Raw genomic sequence first — 21,633 nt, forward strand, 5'->3', positions numbered from 1 at the left:
TTTTTAATTTTTTCTAATGATAGTAGAATGCATTTTGAACCATTGTATGTGCATTAATATTGATAACAATCCTCAGGAAAGTGCCATGACACCCATTTTACAGAACAGAATGCTGAGATTTAGAGAGGTTACAGAACCAGGTAAAGGCAAAGCCAGGTTGTCTCCAGGTTCCACAGCCCTTGATCATGAAAGATACCGCATTAAGAAATTTCATCAGACATTTGTTTTTTGGAATTGGCTTACTTCACTTAGCATCATATTATCCAACTCCATCTATTTACCTGCAAATGCCATTAATTTGCTGATTTATAATGGAGATGTGGGGGGAACAGATGAACTTTAGATAGGGTAAAGGGGAGGGAGAGGAAGGGAGGGGGTTTGGGGGTAGGAAAAATGGTGGAATGAGATGGACATCATTACCCTAAGTACATGTAAGAAGACACGAATGGTGTGACTCTACTTTGTGTACAACCAGAGAAATGAAAAATTGTGTTCTACATGTGTAATATGGATTGAATCAAATTCTGCTGTCATATATAACAAATTAGAATAAGTAAAAAATATATAAAAAATTAAAAATAACAACAACAACAAAAAAGAAATGTCATCAGGCACACACCAATAATCCCAGCAGTTCAGGAGGTTGAGACAGGAGGATCACAAATTCAAAGTCAGCCTCAGCAAAAGCAAGGTGCTAAGCAACTCAGTGAAACCCTATCTCTAAATAAAATACAAAATAGGGCTGGGGATATGGCTCAGTGGTTGAGTATTCTTGAATTCAATCCCCGGTACCCCCCAAAAAAACCAAAATGTCATCAGGACAAATTATATTGTTATGTTGCATGTGTATACTAATACATAACATCAAATCCCACCATAACTATAATTCACCAATGAAAAATGAAAACAAGAAATGTCATCAGAAATATTAAAATAGCTATGCTGTGGCAGTCCTGAGGTTTACCCTGAGCACAGGCTTGATGAACCAGCACTCATTGAACCTTCAACCCCTGGAACTATTAGGAGTATGAGCACAGTGTAACAATAAGAGTAGTACAAAGAGCCCTGGATGAGACTGATGAGGAGTTGGGTCTGGAGCCTATTTATTAATTCCTTTGTGCATATTATCATACCCTCTGAATCTCAGTTTCTAATTCTCAATAGAATGGTGATAAAGAGACCTGCCTAGTTAGCCTCACCATTGAGTAATTAAGCAAAATATATGAATCACTTCAGAAATGAATTTTTTAGAATCTTTCCACATGATCCTCTCAGATTGTAACTCTGTTTTGTGCAGACTCAACAACCAAAACAAAGGTCAGTGTCTTCCTTTCTCATGGCTTTCACCCAAACAATACCCATAAGAAATATCTCCAAATACTAGAAATTGTGCAAAATGACTATAAGTTGGGTATAAGCCCAGTCCTGGGGCAAAGACAGAAAAGGAGTTCATGATTCTTGAAATGCTTGTGCTGTGTTACTTATAAAAGCCAAAAGGAATGACTATTAATCTAATTTCTGAATGCATGATATTGGGATTAGCAGGTAGTAAAGCAGGAATACTAAATTCTGTAGCCTTTTGACTATATTACTGTATAGAATATAAATATCAGAAGTATCTATGAGGCATTAAAAATGCCTAGGCCTATCAAAATTCCATTTTGCCTCTTATTTCAAAATTATGCTCTTTCTTCCTAGAAAGCTGCAAAGCCAGGACCCTTACTGGATCTTACTATTTTTATATCCTTTGCAACTATATTTAAAAGTAGTGATAAAATTCTCAGATCTCTACCAATATGATTTGAATTTCCAAGGATTTAACTTTTTGAATTAAAGCTTCTTCTGAAAATCTGATAAAAGTCATGAACCCTATCCCCAGACAAAGCCCCTCACCCCCATTATACGCTCAAGTCTATAACAGAGGTTTCAGATCTAAATCCAATCCATGAGCCCCTTAAGGGTTTACAGACCCCAAGAAAAGAACTCCCATGTGCTTGTATAGGTTAAAATATTGCAATATCATGCTACGCCAAAGAGTAATGTGGGAATTTAAATCCATTTCCCATACTACTCACCACTCCATGTAGTATTCTCCCAGAGGCCTGTTGTTTTCTAACTTATGCAAAGGTGCCAAATAGCCAACATTGGGTATGTTGGGTTCAGCTCACATCAGTTCTCAGCCTGAGTCCATTGTGTGCATCTTATTTCAATTCTATGTTCAAAGCCAGCCTCAGCAAAAACAAGGTGCTAAGCAACTCAGTGAGACCCTGTAAATAAAATACAAAATAGGGCTAGGGATGTGGCTAAAAAAATAAATAAAATGCAAAATAGGGCTGAGGATGTGGCTCAGTGGTTGAGTACTCCTGAATTCAATCTCAGGTACCCCAGTGACAATCAATATGGTAGCTTGAAATCAACCATGGTAGGGCTATTTACACTACAGAAATTCACAAATGGGTCACCCACACCAAAAGAACCAATCACTAAAGATTTACCAGTATACTACTACACGTGGATTAGTAGAGACTCTGAAAACTACTGTCCTACCTAATGATAAATTTTAAATAAAAGGGAGAAAACAATTTTTAAACCAACACCCCAATTTCCTTTCAGCTTGTCCTAATTGCTTTTAGGTCAAGGACACATGAGCCCTGGCTTGTTTTGAACATAGATTTAACAGTTAATAGATGCTACGGAAGGTATGCAGAGGGGCTGCTAGAAAAATTGCTTCTCATTCAATCCCAGGCGGGTTTTAAGATAGCATTCAGAGCTATATAAACCTATGTTTTAAAGCAGCTGCGGTGCTGATAGCAGTAACTGCCACAAGAACCATTAAGAAAACAAAACAAATGATGGTTGCATATAATTTTTAAGATAGGGATTAAGAGGAAGAACTATGGAAGGCAATAAATCTAAAGACCCATCACTCCCTAAGATGGCAAGGAAGAAAAATCCTGCCCATAGAGATATAAATCGTCGTGGGCTGATGTCAGGTGTCTTCGAAGGTTTTTTGAAGAACTGCACTTTACAACTGAACTCTGTCTGGAGCTAAGACATTCTCTTAGCAAGGTGGGGAAAAGTCAAGTCAAACGATTGATTCCATTTTTGAATTACAGAGGGCTATTGATTTTTCATTAAGGTTCCTGTGCTACTCTCAAAAGCAGGTACAGAAGGGGGAAAGTAATTCATTGATCAGAGCGGAGGGCCATGTTCATTTATTGGCTTTCTGCCACATCCCATTATTTCTGGTTCTAAATGTATATTGAAGTTAGTTTATTTTCATCATTGTCTCCTGTCACCAGAAATGTCTCCCAGCAACTGTTAGTTTAAACACCGTTTTCTCACAATGGTAATGAGTGATAATATCCACTATAATCCTGGATTTATGGTATTATTCATCGAATTACACTATGGCCCCTCACAAGGCTCTGGTTAAATGTCTGTCAAACTTCCATAATCTAAAAGACACTTAATGGTTTGAGGATTTTTTAAAAAAATATATTTTAACTAAAATAAGACAATAGTGATTTTTACTATAGTTTTATTTGTTAAAAAATAAAATAAAACTTTCCTGGAGGGTCCATGTTTTTGTTTTGTCAATGCTAATAACTTCAAGGAGTACAGGAAAGCCACCCAAACCAGGCATCATATATCTACACCAAGCCACTGGATACCAACCTAGAAAACCATTAAACACATCCAGAATAAATCATTTCCACTGAGCATCCTGATTTCATTTGCAGAAACAATCTTCAATTAGCCTATATGTCTTTTTTAATATTTCTTTAGTTATAGATGAGCACAATACCTTTTTATTTTTATTTTTTATGTGGTGCTGAGGATCGAACCTAGGGCCTTACACATGCAGGGCAGGCACTCTACCACTGAGCTATAACCTCAGTCCCAGCCTATGTCTTGATTCACAATCAAATCTTTGTTTTAGCAAACTGAGATCCTGAAAAACTGAATGGTTCAGGACAAAGGGAAACAGTGGAGACCAGGTCCCAGTTCCTGGGGTTCCCAGTCACTCTTTGTCCCCCAATTCCACAGTCTAATAATCTACCATATAATTATTGTGATATTTATAATATATAAAATACATTATTGACTTTCATATCAAGTCCTGAAAATTCTGCTACAGATTCCATCTCCAGATAAGAACTTATTTCCCACTAAATTCTGCCTCATGGCTAGGTAGCCTAATCAGCTGCCCACATTACATAATACAAGTACCTATTTGCCTCATAAGAGTTCCCAGTCCAATCATGAGCCCCATGGATCCCAAGAACATCAACTCTTCAAAAATGATTTTTCCAATTTCCCATGAGAGTTGGGATGAATTCTCCCATTGTATAGATGATTCAGCCAATACTACATAGTAAATAATTTGCAGAGCCTGGTCTCAGATTCAGGCCTTCTCACAGAGAAGCGCTCTTTTTACTACACTACAGCTCCCTCTGGTGATGAAATTAACAGTGGGAACCATCAAAAACAACTATGGATAAAGAAAAAAAAAGAAAAGAACTATGTGAAAGTTGCATACCAGTAAATTGAGCTAGCAAATATGATAGAAAAAAAAATCTCATTAAGAATGGTAACCAAAAATATGAAATGTCTAGATGAGGTTGACAAAAATGTGTTTAATTTATCTGAATAAAAATAAACAACACTGAAAAACGTAGAATCAGATTTAATTAAATGAAGAACAAAATATGCTTTCAATGTGTGAATTGTTTTCAGTGGGATAGTTTGGAAAAAGGATGATTATTATATAATTCCCCCATATGAGAAGACAACACAAACAAACACAAACATATTTTGAAAAAAAAAAATAATGATGGGTCACTCACTCTATCAAATATCAAATGGAATTTAAAACTTCAGTATTTAAAACAAGTTGAGAACCTGTGCAAAAATCAGTAGATTGATCAATGGAACTATTCAGATGGCCATAAAACACAATGTAACATGTATATTAAAGAAAATGTTAACTAATTGAAGGGGAAATTATTATACATTTGAAAGTATCAAATTCATCCAATTTCATTTGAATAATCAGTTTATAAAGTACATTAAAATTCATTTCAGATGAATTCAAGAGATAAATATTTGGATTCCTTTAATGCTAGAACACAGGAATAAAATAGAGATAAATATTTAAATTAAAGAACAATTTTATCAATATAAAACCAGTGATAAATCAGGATGGAAGAAAGATTTTGCTACACCAAAATGTAAAATTTCTATTCAAAACATCACAAACTACAATCATTGGAGCTGCAAATATCACAAACATGCAAAATAAAGTTCTACATCATTAGCATTAAAAATATCAACTAAAATAGCATCAGGATGACATTTTTATCTACTGATTGATAAAATTATTTTAGATGTAAAAATCAAGGTTCCAGTAAGATGGATGCTATTACAATAGTGATGGGAGAATAAACTAGTAAACTCTCTGAAAAGAAATATACCATTGTGTTTCTAAAGCCTTTTATATATTGAGAACTTATATTTCAAAAGTTTTGCCTATGGAAATGACCAGAAGTACTTTCAAATAAGAATTTGTACAGAATTATTATTTTTTTGCTTTGTTACTATTTTTTATATTAAGCAAAAATGGAAGTATCCTAAACAAAAATAGAAAATATTTTAATTGGGTACAATCATATGATAAACTAACCCAGAGACAAAAGAAAATCATGTTTTTAAGGAAATTTAAATAAGGTAGAGAAATGCTTGTGTATAAAAAGAGAAAAATAATGTGGGTCCTAATTTGTAACAATAGAAATGGCAATGGCAATGAGGAAACAGATGAAGGCGGAAGCAATTTAAGATTTTTAAAGGTATAAATTAAATTGTTATGGTTTAAATATGTCTCCCAAAGCTCATATGTGAGACAATGAAAGAAGGTTCAGAGATGAAACAATTAGATGAGAGAGCTATAACCCAAACAGTGGATTAATCTCCTGATATAGATTAACTGGGTGGTAACTGAAGGCAAGTTGGGTATGGCTGGAGGAGGTATGTTACTGGGGAGCATGTCTTTGGAGTTTACATTTAGTCCATGGTGAGTGGCACAATTTGTCTCTCGGCTTCCTGTTGCCCTATCTTGAACTGTTTTCCTCTGCCACACCCTTCGACCATGATGTTTTGCCTCCCTTTGGGCCCAGAGCTATGGAGTAAGCCGACCATGGATTGAACCTCTGAAACCATGAGCCAAAATAATTTTTTTTTTCTCCTCCATATTGCTCATCAGGTCTTTGATCACAGCAATGCAAAAGCTAACTAAAACAAATTTAAAAGCTTCTGCACAGCAAAGGAAACAATCAACAGAGTGAATTAATGGCCTTCAAAATGGGAGAAAATCTCTGTCAGAGAATTATGGGACAGAAGATTAATATCCAGAGTGTATAAAGAACTCAAAAAAATTAACACCAAAAAAGCAAGTAATCCAATCAATAAATGGGCAAATAAACTAAACAAATACTTCTCAAAAAAAGTACAAATGGTCAATCATTATATGAAAAAGTGTTCAACATCTTTAGCCATTAGGGAAATGTAAATAAAAACTACACTGAGTTCATCTCACAACAAGCAGAATGGCCATTATCAAGAAAACAAAAAATATCAAATGCTGGAAAGAATATGGGGAAAAGGAACTCTTACACACTATAAATGAAAATGTAAATTGGCATACCCATCATGGAAATCAATATGGATTACCTCAAAAAAAAAACTAAAAATAGAACTTCTATCTGATCTAGTTATATGACTCCTTGAGTATATATCTGAAGGAATTCAAGTTGCATACAATAGAGATATCTTCATGCCCATGTTTATTGCAGCATTATTCACAAGAGCCAAGTATGGAATCAGTCTAGATGTCCATCAGTGGATGAATAGATAGAGAAAATGTTGCATATACACAAAATAGAGTATTTTATTCAGCTATAAAGAAAAAAGAAATCATGTCATTCTCAGGAAAATGGATGGAACTCTAGATCATCATGTTCAGTGAAATAAGCCAGACTCAAAAAGACAAATATTACAAGTTTTCTCTCATATGTTGTATCTAGACGGGGAAAGGTGACATAAAAGCAGAAGGGAGACTAATAGGGAAGAAGAGGACTGTGGTGGTAAGAGGGATGTAGAAGAGTGTAACAGGGAGAATGTGTATGATCAGAGAACATTACATGTATATATGAAAATATCACAAAGAAACCTATTTGTTATGATTTGGATGTAAGGTGTCCCCCAAAAGCTCACATGTGAGACAATGCATGAAGGTTCAGAGGAGAAATGATTGGGTTTTAAGAGTCTTAACCCAATCAGTGAATTAATCCCCTGATAGGGATTAACTGAGTGGTAATTCAAGTTGTAGTCTGTGGCTAAAGGAGACGGGAATTAGGGCATGGCTTTGGTGTATATACTTGTATCTGACAAGTAGAGACTCTCGCTCTCTGCTTCCTGATCATCTGAGCTGGTTCCTTCTGCCACATTTCCAGCCATGATGTTCTGCCTCACCCCAAGCCCGGAGGAATGGAGCTGGCCTATGGACTGAGACCTCTGAAACCATGAGCCCCTGAATAAACCTTTTCTCCTCTATAATTGTGCTGGTCAGATCCTTTAGTCCCAGCAGAAAAAAAAAAAAAAACTGACTAGAATACTATTATTTTGTACAATTAATGTTCAGTAAGAAATTTCAAAAAATTCTAAAAGATTTAAAGTATAATAAACCTAATCACCAAAAATATATGTAGCAAAAGAATGATTCAAGGATTATTCCTAGGATACTGTTCAGGTGTCTTGAGAAGTGGGGGAAAACATGAAATACATGTGAAAAGTTTAAAGACTGACCTGTCTGTCTCAAATTTAAACATTAGTATTCTGCTTTATGCCCAGTTTTTTTTAAATTTCCACTGAGTTTTTGCCCTCATATAATTTAGATATGGGAAAAATCTCACTGTCTTGCCTCTTTCAGACATCACAGATCATGTAGTCTATTCATAGTTAAATTATGCTCAATGTCAGATTGCACTACATAGACACTTGATGGCAGGAAGATATCAAACTTGTTGCTGCACTGGAGTGGGGGTGGTTCTAAAAACTTTAGGAAGCATGAAGAATAAACAAAAGATAGTTAACCCTCTATTGTACAGAAGCACTCAACGGAATAGTAGGAGGTATAACTATGTGAGAGACTGTGTCATCAGCTCTTGCCACCACAGGTTTTGAGAGTATGAGAAATAGCCTTAGAAGAAATAACTTTTTTTATATTCCCCATAAAATAATTAAGCAAAACAGCTATTAATATTAATAAGAATTAAAAGTAAAATTTATCAGGGTTAATACTCAGATTGTATAATCCATGTGCGTTTAATGAAAACTGACTCTAGAGAGTGTGTGACAGTTTGTGTACAATATTCATGTTCATAAAATTCTTACAAAGTGCTCTAAGTTATAATTAGCTTCAACTTAACCATACTGCATAAATTTTACACTTATTACCCAGCAATAATATTAATCTTCCTTTCCCAGAAGAACATTTGTAGGACAGATCATTGCTTCTTTCCACATACTACATGATATTTGGTTCCCTTAATTAAGGTTTAAACAAATTCCATGAAAAATCAGGTCTTTGGTATTCACATAGTGTTCCTTAAGAAAGTAGAATGGCTCTAATTTTAAGGCAGCAAAACTTTGTGACATGAATTACAGCATGAATTTTTATTTCCTTGAGATTTAGGACACCTTTAAATGCCCAATCTGTTTTCATGAACAAGACATTTAATTTATCTGAGATTCAGTTCCATATCTATAATTTTGGAGAAAAACAACTTACAAGGGTTACTGTAAGGCCTAGAGATATTGATTGTAAAATATCATCAATAAGATAAAATTCTACTATTCTGTGTATTTTATATTATCTCATTTAACCCTCGAAACAATCCTATTCTTTCTATTTTAAAAATTAGGCAACTAAGGCACAAAGAAGTTAATTTGGTCAAGTTCACTTGGCAACAGAACTGGAATTCAAAACTGAGAATTCTGACCAGGTCGTTAGTCATCACACCAATCTACTTCATATGAGCATACCTGTAGTGGAAACTATTAGAAATAGTAACAGTTTCCAGGTGTAGTGGAGCACATTCATAATTTCAGGAATTCGAGAAGCTAAGGCTGGAGGATCTCAAGTTCAAGGCCAGCCTTAGCAATTTAGTATTACTCTAAGCAACCTAGTAAGACCTTATCTCAAAATAAAATTAAAAAGAGATGGAGAAGTAAAGTGCCCCTGGACTTAAGCCCCAGTACCAAAAATAAATAAATAAAACAATTCTTGTCTTTGTAGTTGTTATGACTTGCATCAAAAGTACTGTTTAATAAAACTCTGTACCAGTTCATGTTTTTACAAGCCACACTGTTTTGTATTTATTTCAACACAGATAAAACTAAAATATCATAAGAATGTACAAATGTTAAAAAAAATAACTCCCTGAACGTTTAAAAGTCTTACAAATATAAATCCAGAAGCTATTGCACCTTACAGTTCAAGGTAAAAAAGAATGGCTGATGTAAATTGTGTCAGTACACCATCAACATAAACCATAAGGGCATCATATATTACTGAGCAACCTCCACTCTGAACATATATCTTGGTACTAGCAATACTTTCGACACCAATCACTTCCCGAGATAAAATATAGTTTGCAGGAGAATAATTTCTACACCACATAAAATGGCACCCTCCCACAAAAGAAACAATCATTTTTGTACCAAAAAAAATATGCTCACAGTATTGAGTAATATAGTCACCAAACACAAAATAAATGCAATTCTGTACTTCCCCTCAAATTGCTATATTTAGTTTCATTTTCCCACATAAATATTAGTTTCTTAATCCCATCATAAAGTGAATAATGAGAATCGGTCAGTTCTCAAACCTTGGTAACTATATATTTCCCCTGTGCTTTTTTTTCCTTGAGATTTAGTGAAATTTTTTTTGGTCAAACATTCTAAACAATAAAATCATTCTGCTTATTAGCAACAAATAAATTATTTCAATATAGAGTACCTCTCCCTTTTTTCCCATTGTCCTTATCTAAACACCTGGCATAAACAGTGGGTATCTACTATTTGCTATCCTATCCAAAAAGTTTTTTTCATTACCAGTGCATTTAACCCATTGTATGACCAACATCAAGGCTGACATGTTTTCATCTGGTACTGCATAACACTTAGCCTGTGGCACATTTCAGACTTCTAAGAACCCCTCAAACCATAAAGACACATATTATTATCATCCAACTATAATCAAGAAAAAATATGTGATGGTAAAGAATTAGACCTGGTTTTAAGAAATAGGAAATTCTGGTTCTAGGGCTATAGATTAGTGGTAGATCACTTGCCTGGAATGCAAGACCTGGGTTTGATCCCCAGCACCAGTTTTTTTTTTTTTTAAGGAATGCTTATTGCATATTTTAAAATATTGATATGGTTCCTTCAAAGTTAAAAAATTCCATGAGAATTATGGCTTTTAGTGTTCTCTTTTTTAAATTTCCCTTAAATTGGGAGAATAGTAACTCATCTTGAAGCAGTACAACGTTAGTGAAATGAATCAAGTCTGGAACCCAACCAGATCTAAGTCACCAAATTTGTCATAGATTTTTTTAACTTTATAGTAATTTAGAGGATATAGGTTCTAATTTTAGAAGCCAAATTACAAGTAACCATTTGGTTTCATTAGTCTTTTCCTCCACTGAACTTTAAAATGAAAACATGAGTTTCATTATTTCCATAGCTCTCTCATTCTAAGAACATATGGATAGATGAAGCCAAATTTATTCAGCACTAACCATAAACTCTGACCACTCTGACCAGACCAGTTACTATGATTTTTGTTAGCAATCACAACTATTATTTGATATCAATGAATTTTAAGAGAAGTATGCAATCAGAAAAAAATGAGATACTTTTTAAAATCTTCATCAAAATTAGAAGTTGTTCTTAGCCTCAATCCTTTAGACTTTGCCTAGAAAGAACTCACATTGAGTCACAATTTTCTCAGAAAAAGAGAGTTTAAAACATTAAAGCACTAAATTATTTCACAATCCAGACAGAGGGAAAGAATGAATTGGAAAAAAAGGCTGATTATATACATTCAGATATTCTAGAAGAAAACAATGGCAAAGTCTGGCTTTATGACTAATTTATGATGTATACATATTTGAAATAACTACTCTCTCAAATAACTTTTAAGCTAAGCCCTTGGATCAAAACACTTATATAATAATTTGACTGGTCTTTGTCCTTGTTTCTGGAATTGAGACTATAAATCCTTGGAATTTCCCAAAAGAAGTGTCTTTTTATTCATGAGCCCCTTGGATCACACCTGAGTTTAAGCTAATGAAGTTATTCATGGTGGACCCCTATATAGTTTCAGGATGGGGGCTGATGGTGTAATTAGAAAGCTGAGGCTTTGACCCATCTGACATCAGCCCAACCTCCTCGCCTCCCTCAGGAGGGAAAGAAGACTGGAGATTCTGTTAAATTCTGTGGGTCATTATTCAGTCCTGGCTACATAATGAAACTTCCATAAAAACTCTGTTCATCAAAGCTTGAAGAAGCTTCTTGGATGTCAATACATCAATCTGCCAGCCATTGGATGCACAATAATCCCATGGGGGAAAGGCAAGGAAGTTCTGACTTTGGGACCCTCTCAGACTTTGTCCTTTATGTCTCTTCATTTGGCTAGTCCTGATTTGTATCCTTGAAAATGGAAGACTAACTGTAATTATTGTGAGTTCTTGAGTTCTACAAGTTATAGTGAATTATTGAACCCAAGAGAGAGTTGTAGGAATCCTTTAGATTTGTAGCCATTTGTCAAGAGTGTAGGTGGCCTGGGATCCTCAATTTTTAAACTATGTTTCAAATGAGTGCATTCTGGTTGGGGACCATGTCCTTAAACCTGTGGAGTCAGATGCTAACTTTGGTGGTTAGCACTAGAATTGTATTACAATACACCATCACTGGGAGAGTCTCTATATTTTTCATCTGCTTGTATTTTTCACCTTCAACTGGTTTAAGAAACATTCAAAGACAGTTTGTTGACTGTCATAGTTACATAATTGAATTATGTCAGAAGGAGAATGAAAATCTACTCTCCAAGGCTCTTCTCCTACCCTTACCACATATGATAAGATTGTCCATGTTTCTATCGGTCTAGATCCAGTTTACTTTTAATGCAAAAACATATATTGGTAATACTCCATTATAACCTTGCAAGACATCAAGTTTGATACTTGCCTTTAAAGAAGATTGTATCAATGCCCCTAAAGAAATCTGGGAAAAACAGTGTTTCCAGCTTTACATTTCATAAATACTGACAAGGATGTCTGCTTACTAGCTTAAAAAAAAATCTCTTGTCTTTTGTATTACCTAGAATTCTTTGACTATTCCCACTTGACCTCAGATTTATAGACATTTTGCTTCTTTATTTCACTTTTAACTCTGTAATATTACCCTGAAATTTTATATTTGTATCAATAGGTGAATTCTAAATATAAGTTGAATTTATAAACTACAGTCCTTTACAGTTTATGTAATGGCTTTATACAGGAGATCCATAATACAAACAAGAATGAAAGCAAGAAGAATGTTTTCATAACTTAACTTATCCAGTTTTGTTTTGATTTATATCTTATGATTTTCCAATTATTTGTATTTTTAAAAGCAAAAGTATACTTAAGGCTAAGATTATGGCGCAATAATTGTTACACTGAATTATTACACAAAATTATCTACTTTATCCCCAAATATGGTAAATTCTGAACTTTTTTTCCATTAGAAATTACTCTAATTTATTGCCATGTGTTACTTTTAATTAAAAGTTTTCTGCATTTTCTGTTTTTGACTATTTGTGATGTGCTTATTTTCAGGGAAAAAAAGCATACATAAATGTCCTTTATTTGGTAAGAGAATCAGAATTGTAAAAATGAAAGAAATTCAGAAACAAACAAAAGGAAATTAAGTTATTTACTCAAAGTCACATCATTAGTGAGGCTAGAAGGACTAGAATATAGGATTTTTGTTACATAACATGGGGCCAGTTCTGTTCCATCAATGCTGCTTCCATCATTGGCTACTGTAGTTAATGATTCCAAGGTATGTTTAGAAGAAAAAAACTACAGGAAACAAATCCCTTAGGGACATAGTAAGCATGAAATCTTGCCTTATGAAATATTTTGTTTTGACCATTTCAAATAAACCATGTTGTGGAAACAAATGTCAAGTATATCTTAATGATAAGACTTGCCACATCTTTATATCATAACATTTAAAAAATGTATAAAGACTCCCACCAAGTTATCAATAATGAAAGGTTATATTAGGGAATAGAAAACAACTTGGATGTTTTTCTTGTGTATCTTGTATGGTTTGAATTTTTTATAATGCCTATCTTAACTTTATAATTATATTAATTTTGAAACTCAAACAATAGACTTCTATTGATATTTTAAAACTTTTATAAAATTAGCAGGGCATGATGGTACATACCTACAATCCCAGCAACTCTGGAGGCTGAGGCAGAAGGACCAAACGTTCAAAGCCAGCAACTTAGCAAGGCCTAAGCAACTTAATGAGAACTTGTATCTTAAAAAATGGGCTAGGGATGTGGCTCAGTGACCCTGGGTTCAACCCTGGGTACTAAAAACTTTTTAAAATTGGTTTTGATGGAGAATTTTCTAATATCTGGCTGGATTTAATTTTGTGCAATAATAAAGAACAATTAACTTTTTTTTAAACTCTCTTCTGCAGGCATAGTGTGTTCATTTCTGGGACAGAGTTAACACCCCCAAAATGGACACCTCAGGGGTCAAAGGCATAAGCATATTGCCTTCTGTAACCAAAAGCACTGAAAACATACCACTAAAAGCTATAAAACCACAAAGCAACATATAGGTGATTGATTCAGAGTGAAGTTCACTAAAAACAACAGGAAGGGGCTTTGAAATTAAATAAGACAATCTTCAACATATCTCAACAACATAATCTATATTTCTAAAGATATGTTTCAAAAAAATATGAGAATATAAACACAATAGTGCAGATTAGTTTACAGATAAATCTGTAATAGTATATAAGAGAACCTAAACACAATTTAAAAGGCCACTCATAGTTCCAAACAATCTGTGCCACATTTTTTGAAGATTTAACTACTTTTTAAAAAGGGAAAAAGTACCAAAACAGAATAACTGTAGCATATATGGAAAATGCATACTTTTAAAAAATTAACATGTCTAGCAGAATAACAAATCATGAGATACAATTTCACAAGATAATAACAGTGATTTAAAGACAATGTAAATTTTAAGGTCTGGTAATGATATAAAAGGCTAAGGTTTTGTGATGAACACCCATCAATACTGCCAGCATCTCTCTACAAATGTAAATAAACTGATCTTGAAAAGTTTAAATTGCAGTCATTCTAGTGAATGTGAGGTCTGAGTTCAAAGTGTCCCACCCTACTGTGATTGGTTTGGGGCTAAATTTACCTTTTCAAAGTTACAATGAAACCCTATAGCAAATTCCTGTTGGTGTCCCTGCCAGAGAGAGAATCACCACCTTTAGATTAATCGTGAATCAGAAATATTTTAATATCTCTGCTCTCAGATAAACAGAATTAATATGTCTTTCTAGCAACAAAAATGCTTGAGGACCACACAGTAATACTAGAAATTTAATCTCCATTTCATAAGTCTATTCTTTCTGGTCTAAAAATTGATTAATTTTAATATTCAAATACCCAGGACAATCATTCTGACACAATGGTATCAGAATCAAATAATTTCAGCCATCGTGAACACTGTCAAAGATGAAAGAGATTCAACCTAGATTATTTAGGTAAAAGAATGACTAAATATACTGTAAGGGAACGGCGAACGACGGAGGAAGAGACCAACAAGAAACCGACTCATGCAACAGCAAAAGGGGGTTTATTGAAGATCCAGCGCGCTGGGGCTCCGTGCTCACTCAAGAAGGGAGAGCGGCCAAGAGTCCTGAGCAGGGGTTAAGCAGTGCTTAAGTACACTTTTTGGGGAGGGTGGGGGCTTTGCATACATCAGAGCAAATCATCATGAGGCACGGGAAAATCAAACAACAACTCTCAGACATGATTAGCACATTCATTGGCGGGAACAGGTCGGGCGAGAGTGATAGGTCAGTCCTAAGGAGGGGGATACATTTAAACTGATTGGTTTGGGCCCTGAGGTGCTTACATGCCGAGCTGCACAGGGTCCAGGTTGTTAAGCAACTAAGTGGTCAGGGGGGGATTTCGACACATATCTAATGGGCAGTTCCGGGAATTGTCTTAACTGCCACAGGAATTTCAGGTTCTGAGTGCAGTTCAGAAACTTTATAATACCTGGTCCTTTACATTTTAACTTCAGTTTCTTTTATCCTTTCAATACAGATACAAAGAAGGAAGAAGGAAGAAAGAGAGTGAGAAGGAGATACCAAAACAGTGATTAATGTACTTGAATACAGGTTATCAAACTGAATAATTCATGCCTAAATCCATAGATCCTCCATAGCAGGAGGTTTCAAAAACCCACATTGGATATGGGCGGTGTGATTTGGTAGAGAATGTGATTGATTTAATGTCAGAATATCTGTGTCTAAGTAGCTGTGTGACCTAAAATGAGTCACTTAACCTTGACCTCAATTTCATTTTTAAAATAAAGACTTATTATCTTCATATTTCCTTCAAAATCTAATATAGTGTGATTTTATTTCTCTCTTTGCTGTGTAATCAAATCAATGAACAGAAAAGACCTCACTGATCATCAAATTAATAAGGATAAAATGAAATTGAAGGCTTAAAATCTCCTTAAAATGTATTACATGTTGTATAAATGTTACTATTATTATCTCCATTATTAATATGAAATATCCAGTCTAAAACTTTTAAAATAAAAAGAGCTAAAAAGTTTTCAAAATGTCTGATATCAAGGCCATGTATCTATTTAAGCAAGTATCAAATTTGAAATACATCTTTTGCAAATCTCTACTTAGGGTTATTTTGAAGTCCATAAAGGATAATAGATCATTTATGCTCATGCTTACCTTTTCAATTGGATTGCAAGGATCTTGAAAATAGAGATCTCATGCACCTATGTATTCATATAACAACTAGCATGTAAGAAATTATGGATGATGATTACTTATTATTTTAGTCAGCTTTTGCATTTCTGTGACCAAAATCCCTGACAAGAACAACTTAGAGGAGGGAAAGTTTATCTGAGGCTCATGGTTTCAAAGGTCTCAGTCTATAGATGGCTGACTCCATTTTTCTGGACCTAAGGGGAAGCAGAACATCATGGGTGAAAGGCCCACCAGCTCATAGTGCAGTCAGAAGTGGAGTGAGGAGATGAACCCTTCCAGGGAATGCCCCAGTGACCTACCTCCTGTAGCTACACCCCACCTGCCTATAGTTACCACCCAGTTCATTCAAGTAGGATGGACTGATAAGGTTACAACTCTTATAATCTAATCATTTCACCTCTGAATATTCCTGCATTAATAGGAACTTTTGGGGGACACTTCATATCCAAACCATAACACTTATAAACCATAAAGAAATATGTAACTCTACATTCTTTGCAAGCTTTAAGGGGCTATACACACTACCTTGTAAACTATAAGAAGCAAGAAGGGAAGGAATAGGTAGATATTCAATAGTGTTGGTTGAGTTTAAACTGTTGGAACAAAAAAACTGGGTAAGAAAGTTGTGCAGAACTAAGGTGCCATCTGTACAACAATAAGCCTACTAAGGAGCCCCTCTTAGAGTACAATGCATATTAATTTACCAAAGGGATCTAGAGGGGATAATCCTGATCTTAATAATGATTATAAAGATAATTCTGCAAGGAAAAAATATGTTTGTGAAAATGGAAAAAGTAAGATATATATTGTACAAGATGGCTAAACAATAGTGGTTCTCTAATTCTAAGAGATGCCTACAAGTAAAACAACCTAAAAATAATTCATCTATGAAGTTTAACATTACACAATCTTACTTTTTATAAGTATTACAATGATGTAAGTCTAAATTGTTTGGCTCACTATCAAAATGAAATTCAAACAAAAACTAAAATGACAACAGAATTAAGCGTTCCAAAAGATAAACAAAATTTTTTGAATTACACAGTCTCTAATATACTCCTTTCAACAATCTCTCATTATATAATTTAGTTATCAATCTCCATCCACAACATTTTATTCACTACAAATTTAAATTTCCTCCTACAATATTCATGTAAATTCTTATGAGTCTTTTCATTGTTTTTTTTCTTCCTATAATTTTTAATTCTTAGTCTTGCTACTATTTTGAAAGAGGAAAAGAAAAGACAAAAGTAAGTTACTCTAACATACTACTGAAAATAATTCAGTATCAAAATTCAATCCACTTGATACTTTAACAATAATTCTAATATTTTCTACTTGCTTTACTGTTGTTCAAAGCAACTTGCTAACAAAATGTCCGTTACAGTTAGACACAGTAAGTTAGCCTGTCATTAGGAGGTATAGGACCTTACTAGGCTTAATTGGGAATGCCTGCCTTTGATCTGTTTCCTAGATGGGAGACAGCAATGTGCATTAGGGGAGAAGTTGAAAATGTCAACTGGTAGAATGCACACAAGGCCTGTGTAATGGCAATCAATTCATCATCAACCACTTTTCCATGATGACTTCGTCAACTGTTTGTTCATTAGTTTCTCATGCACAAACACTGCAGACAGATACCAAATCATAATAAATGTCAGCTACTACAGGATAGGAGGAACAATGCAAATAAGACAATCCAAATAAAAAAAGAAATTTAAAAAAAATGTAAAAATTTTAAAATCTCAACTTCTGTTTGGGATTAAGACTTTTAGATTCCACATGCCTCGAATATAATTTCAAAAATTTATTAACAATTTTCTGCAGTAATTTATTACTACTAATACTACTCAGCTGGTGCACCATGTATTAATGCTATTTATCCCTATCTCACCATCATCAAATTTACAGATACTCCACTGAAAGAAACTCAAAACAAGTGGAAATAGTATTTCTAAAAGCATTGGATTTAGAAAGTATACGGCTTAAAATTATGACAGTTGTAAACTGGTTTGAAGGGATTATTTTTATTGGGAAAACTCCCCCAAATGGATTTAGCATAGGGCCTAACTTGAAATGCATTTTAAATTTCAATTTTTTGAAAACATATTTACTACTACTATTGAGACCTATATTACTAAAATTTATAAATTAGTTAAATTATTTGCATGTTTAATATCACCATTGTTCTAGCCCAGGTCCCACCCACTATATCAGAGCAACACAGTCCACTAGATAAAGTATGAAACATGTAACCTTAGAAGTTTTAAGGAGCTCTGTTTATGCAGTAAATCTAAAGGAGAAAGGGATATTGTTACTGTGCACTTGTGCTCACACATGTAATGTATATTTTCAAACTTGCCAAAATCAAGAATTCTCAGGTCTCTCCTCTAGGAGGAAAGAGAAAATTATGTATTGTTTTAATATACAAATTATCCCAAACTTCATTTAATCATGGAATGTGATTTTTACCATCCCCTATTAGCACCCACCACCAACAAACTAACCCAGATATTACTCTTTCTGTGGTGAATAATCAGAAATAAAAGTGACATATCCTAAATTCCAGAACAGAAATTAAAAAGAAGCCCAAAGGACATGAATTGTACAAAAATCCTAAATGCCTTACTGGTGGTCACACTTAACTAAGCTCTGAGAATCACAGGTATATTTCATTCTCATATATCTGGGGTGAGGGAACTGAAGAAACAGGGTATATATTTCCTCAAGGAGAAAAAAAAGAATTATATTATTATCTAAGACTGAGAGAAAAGGTGCTCATCTCATCCATGATAGTGTTGTTTCTATGATTTAAAATTACAACTGTCACCTTTTGCAGCAACTGATCTACCAAACTCAAAACATAATTCATCTTCCTACTTTTTTAGCAAGTTTCCTCCTTCTAATGATGAAACCTAAAATATATATTTCTCAGAGTCATTTCAACATACATATTCCATCTCCCATATATTGTAGGTGGCTACATAAACCAAGTAACCTAAAGCAAAAGCTGAATCTCAACTCAACTGAACAGTCATTAAATACAGTAGGTTCAAAGCACAAATTGGAGGATAAAAGACCTTAGTTCCAAGTATGCCTCAGCCTTTCACTGTGTGAACTTAGACAAATTACTTAACTACTTTGAGCCTCAGTTTTTTCATGTAATCATTGGAATAAAAAAATTATGTATGAAAGTCTTTAGCATTTGACTTTCCAGAAGAAAGTATTCCTGCCCACTATAGAAGCCTTTGTATCAGTTTGATTTGTCATAATTCTTTTATTTTTCTTATATTTATACTTACATATGGAAATACACATTTAATTCTACTTTTTCTTCTCTTCCTTGGTATTTCCCCCACCCACTTCCAAATCTTTCTTTCCCAGGTGAAAGTATACAAAACAATATAGTGACAATGAGGGAAGTTGGTAGAAAAATATTCAGAATTTTTAAAAAGAGGCCAACTAATTCTCCATTCTACTTCCTCCCACCTACCACACCTATTCATGCACGTTGACACTCATTTAGCACTTGACCTTACATCATTCAAAGGATTCTGAATGGCATAAGACTGCTGATAGCAACACTGGACCATATACAAAATGACCAAATCTAAGTCACTAATTTTACATCTCTAGCCATCCTCAGTCTTAAAACATTGACTCTACCACTGAAAAAGGCTAAAGTTTAGGGCCCCTCTAAATTTAAAAGCAACTTCCTCATGCTGAGAGTAAAGGTTGACAAGGTAGCAACTCACTGGCCAAGAAAGCTCTGAGTGTGAAGACTGTACACTCCCCAGGACAGTCTAGCATGGATTAACAAATATGCATATGTTTATTTCCCTGCATTTTGCCACCTTTTCTCTTTTAAAAGCCTTCCTGCCCCACTACCTTCTGAAGATGGAATGTTTTGAACAAAAAGTTTCTTCTATCTTTATTCAAGGCTGGCTTTGAATGAAATCTATTTTCTGGAGCAAGGAACTGTGTAACCTAGCCCACCTCACACACCCTCCTTGACCAGCAACATTGCTGTCTGCTGACACCAACTTTTAGCAATAAAACCTTCTCAAAATGATACAACTCAATGAGAAAAATTACTTTTCCGCTACTATGTGAGCTAAATCATTTGTGATTACACAAAGTATTAAGATAAATATTCAAGAAATTATGTCCCTGGACCTCTATACATTTCACATCAAAACACAGTACATGAAAGACAGTGAAAGTTTGATTGTGGTTTCTCACAATGTGGGAGAAGAATCATTTCAACATACATATTCCATAATATATAGTCACATAAACACATAAATAAAATTATTTCAGTATTTCATTCTGAAATAATTTCTACTTTGGTATATAAAACATATGTGTCTGCATGCATGCATCTTCTAAAATATTTAGGATAAAATAAAAAATTTTTATTTGAATATTATAATCAGAATTTTATCATGAAAATAAATATTCTGTCCAATAATAAGAAAATAATTTACTTCCTAAAATTCATCTGAAGTCATTTTTATTAATTTAGAGAAATATTTAACTTCTTCAAAACATAGAGATATAAGTAATCTGATCAATTTAATCTGTTGATATAAATTTCTAACAGACAAAAATTTTTCTAAGTGTAAACCACTGAAACAGGGAGAATGGGGATAATTGTTTTGATCACCTGTTCACTTTGCCTGTCAGAAGCACAGCTGATATCTTAAAATAACCACAGAAAACTTCATCCACTATGCTTCTAGATAATACTAGCAAATTACTATTTTTTTTTCTTGAAAGGCACATGAAAGATACATAGAAGTATCTATAATAAAATCTATAATAAAAAACTAATAAATTTGATATTACATTTCTGTCCATAGGGTACATTCAACAACAACAATGATAACATCACACTGTGAGGACAAATTGAAGACTTTGTTTAACACTCATGGTGCCCTTTATTCTCTTTCCTATTTGGTAGATACAATATGACTCTGTTTCCAACTCCATTTGCTACATTGAGCAACTCTCTTTAGCTCCTCCACCTCTCTCATTTGTAATGGATAAAATAACATCTCCACATATATCTCAAAATTTCAGTCTCAATTCACATTAAAAAATATACTAACTAAAGGGGCAGAAGAGTTTTAACTGTCTTGAACACTCAACAAGAACATATTGTGAGAGCATATATCTAGTAAAAACCAAATATAAAATCAGCAAACTCACGTTTCCTTAGACAAAGAAACACATTTTATTTCCTGTAGTAATTTTACAATGTTACTCTCTTCTTTAATTTCTTTTGAATTTTGGTAAACACTCAATCACCATCAGAATAGATAATAGAAAATGTATGTATAAGGCATACTGCTTCTTTTCTTCTTAATCTTTCTTATATCTTTGTTTCTTCTACCAAATAATAAACTACATTTTGTATGCAATATACTTTTTTAGACACTCACATGGTACGTGAAATATAAGAAG

This window comes from Marmota marmota, unplaced genomic scaffold (assembly GCF_001458135.2).
Source record: "Marmota marmota marmota unplaced genomic scaffold, marMar, whole genome shotgun sequence".
NCBI classification, from domain to species: domain Eukaryota; kingdom Metazoa; phylum Chordata; class Mammalia; order Rodentia; family Sciuridae; genus Marmota; species Marmota marmota.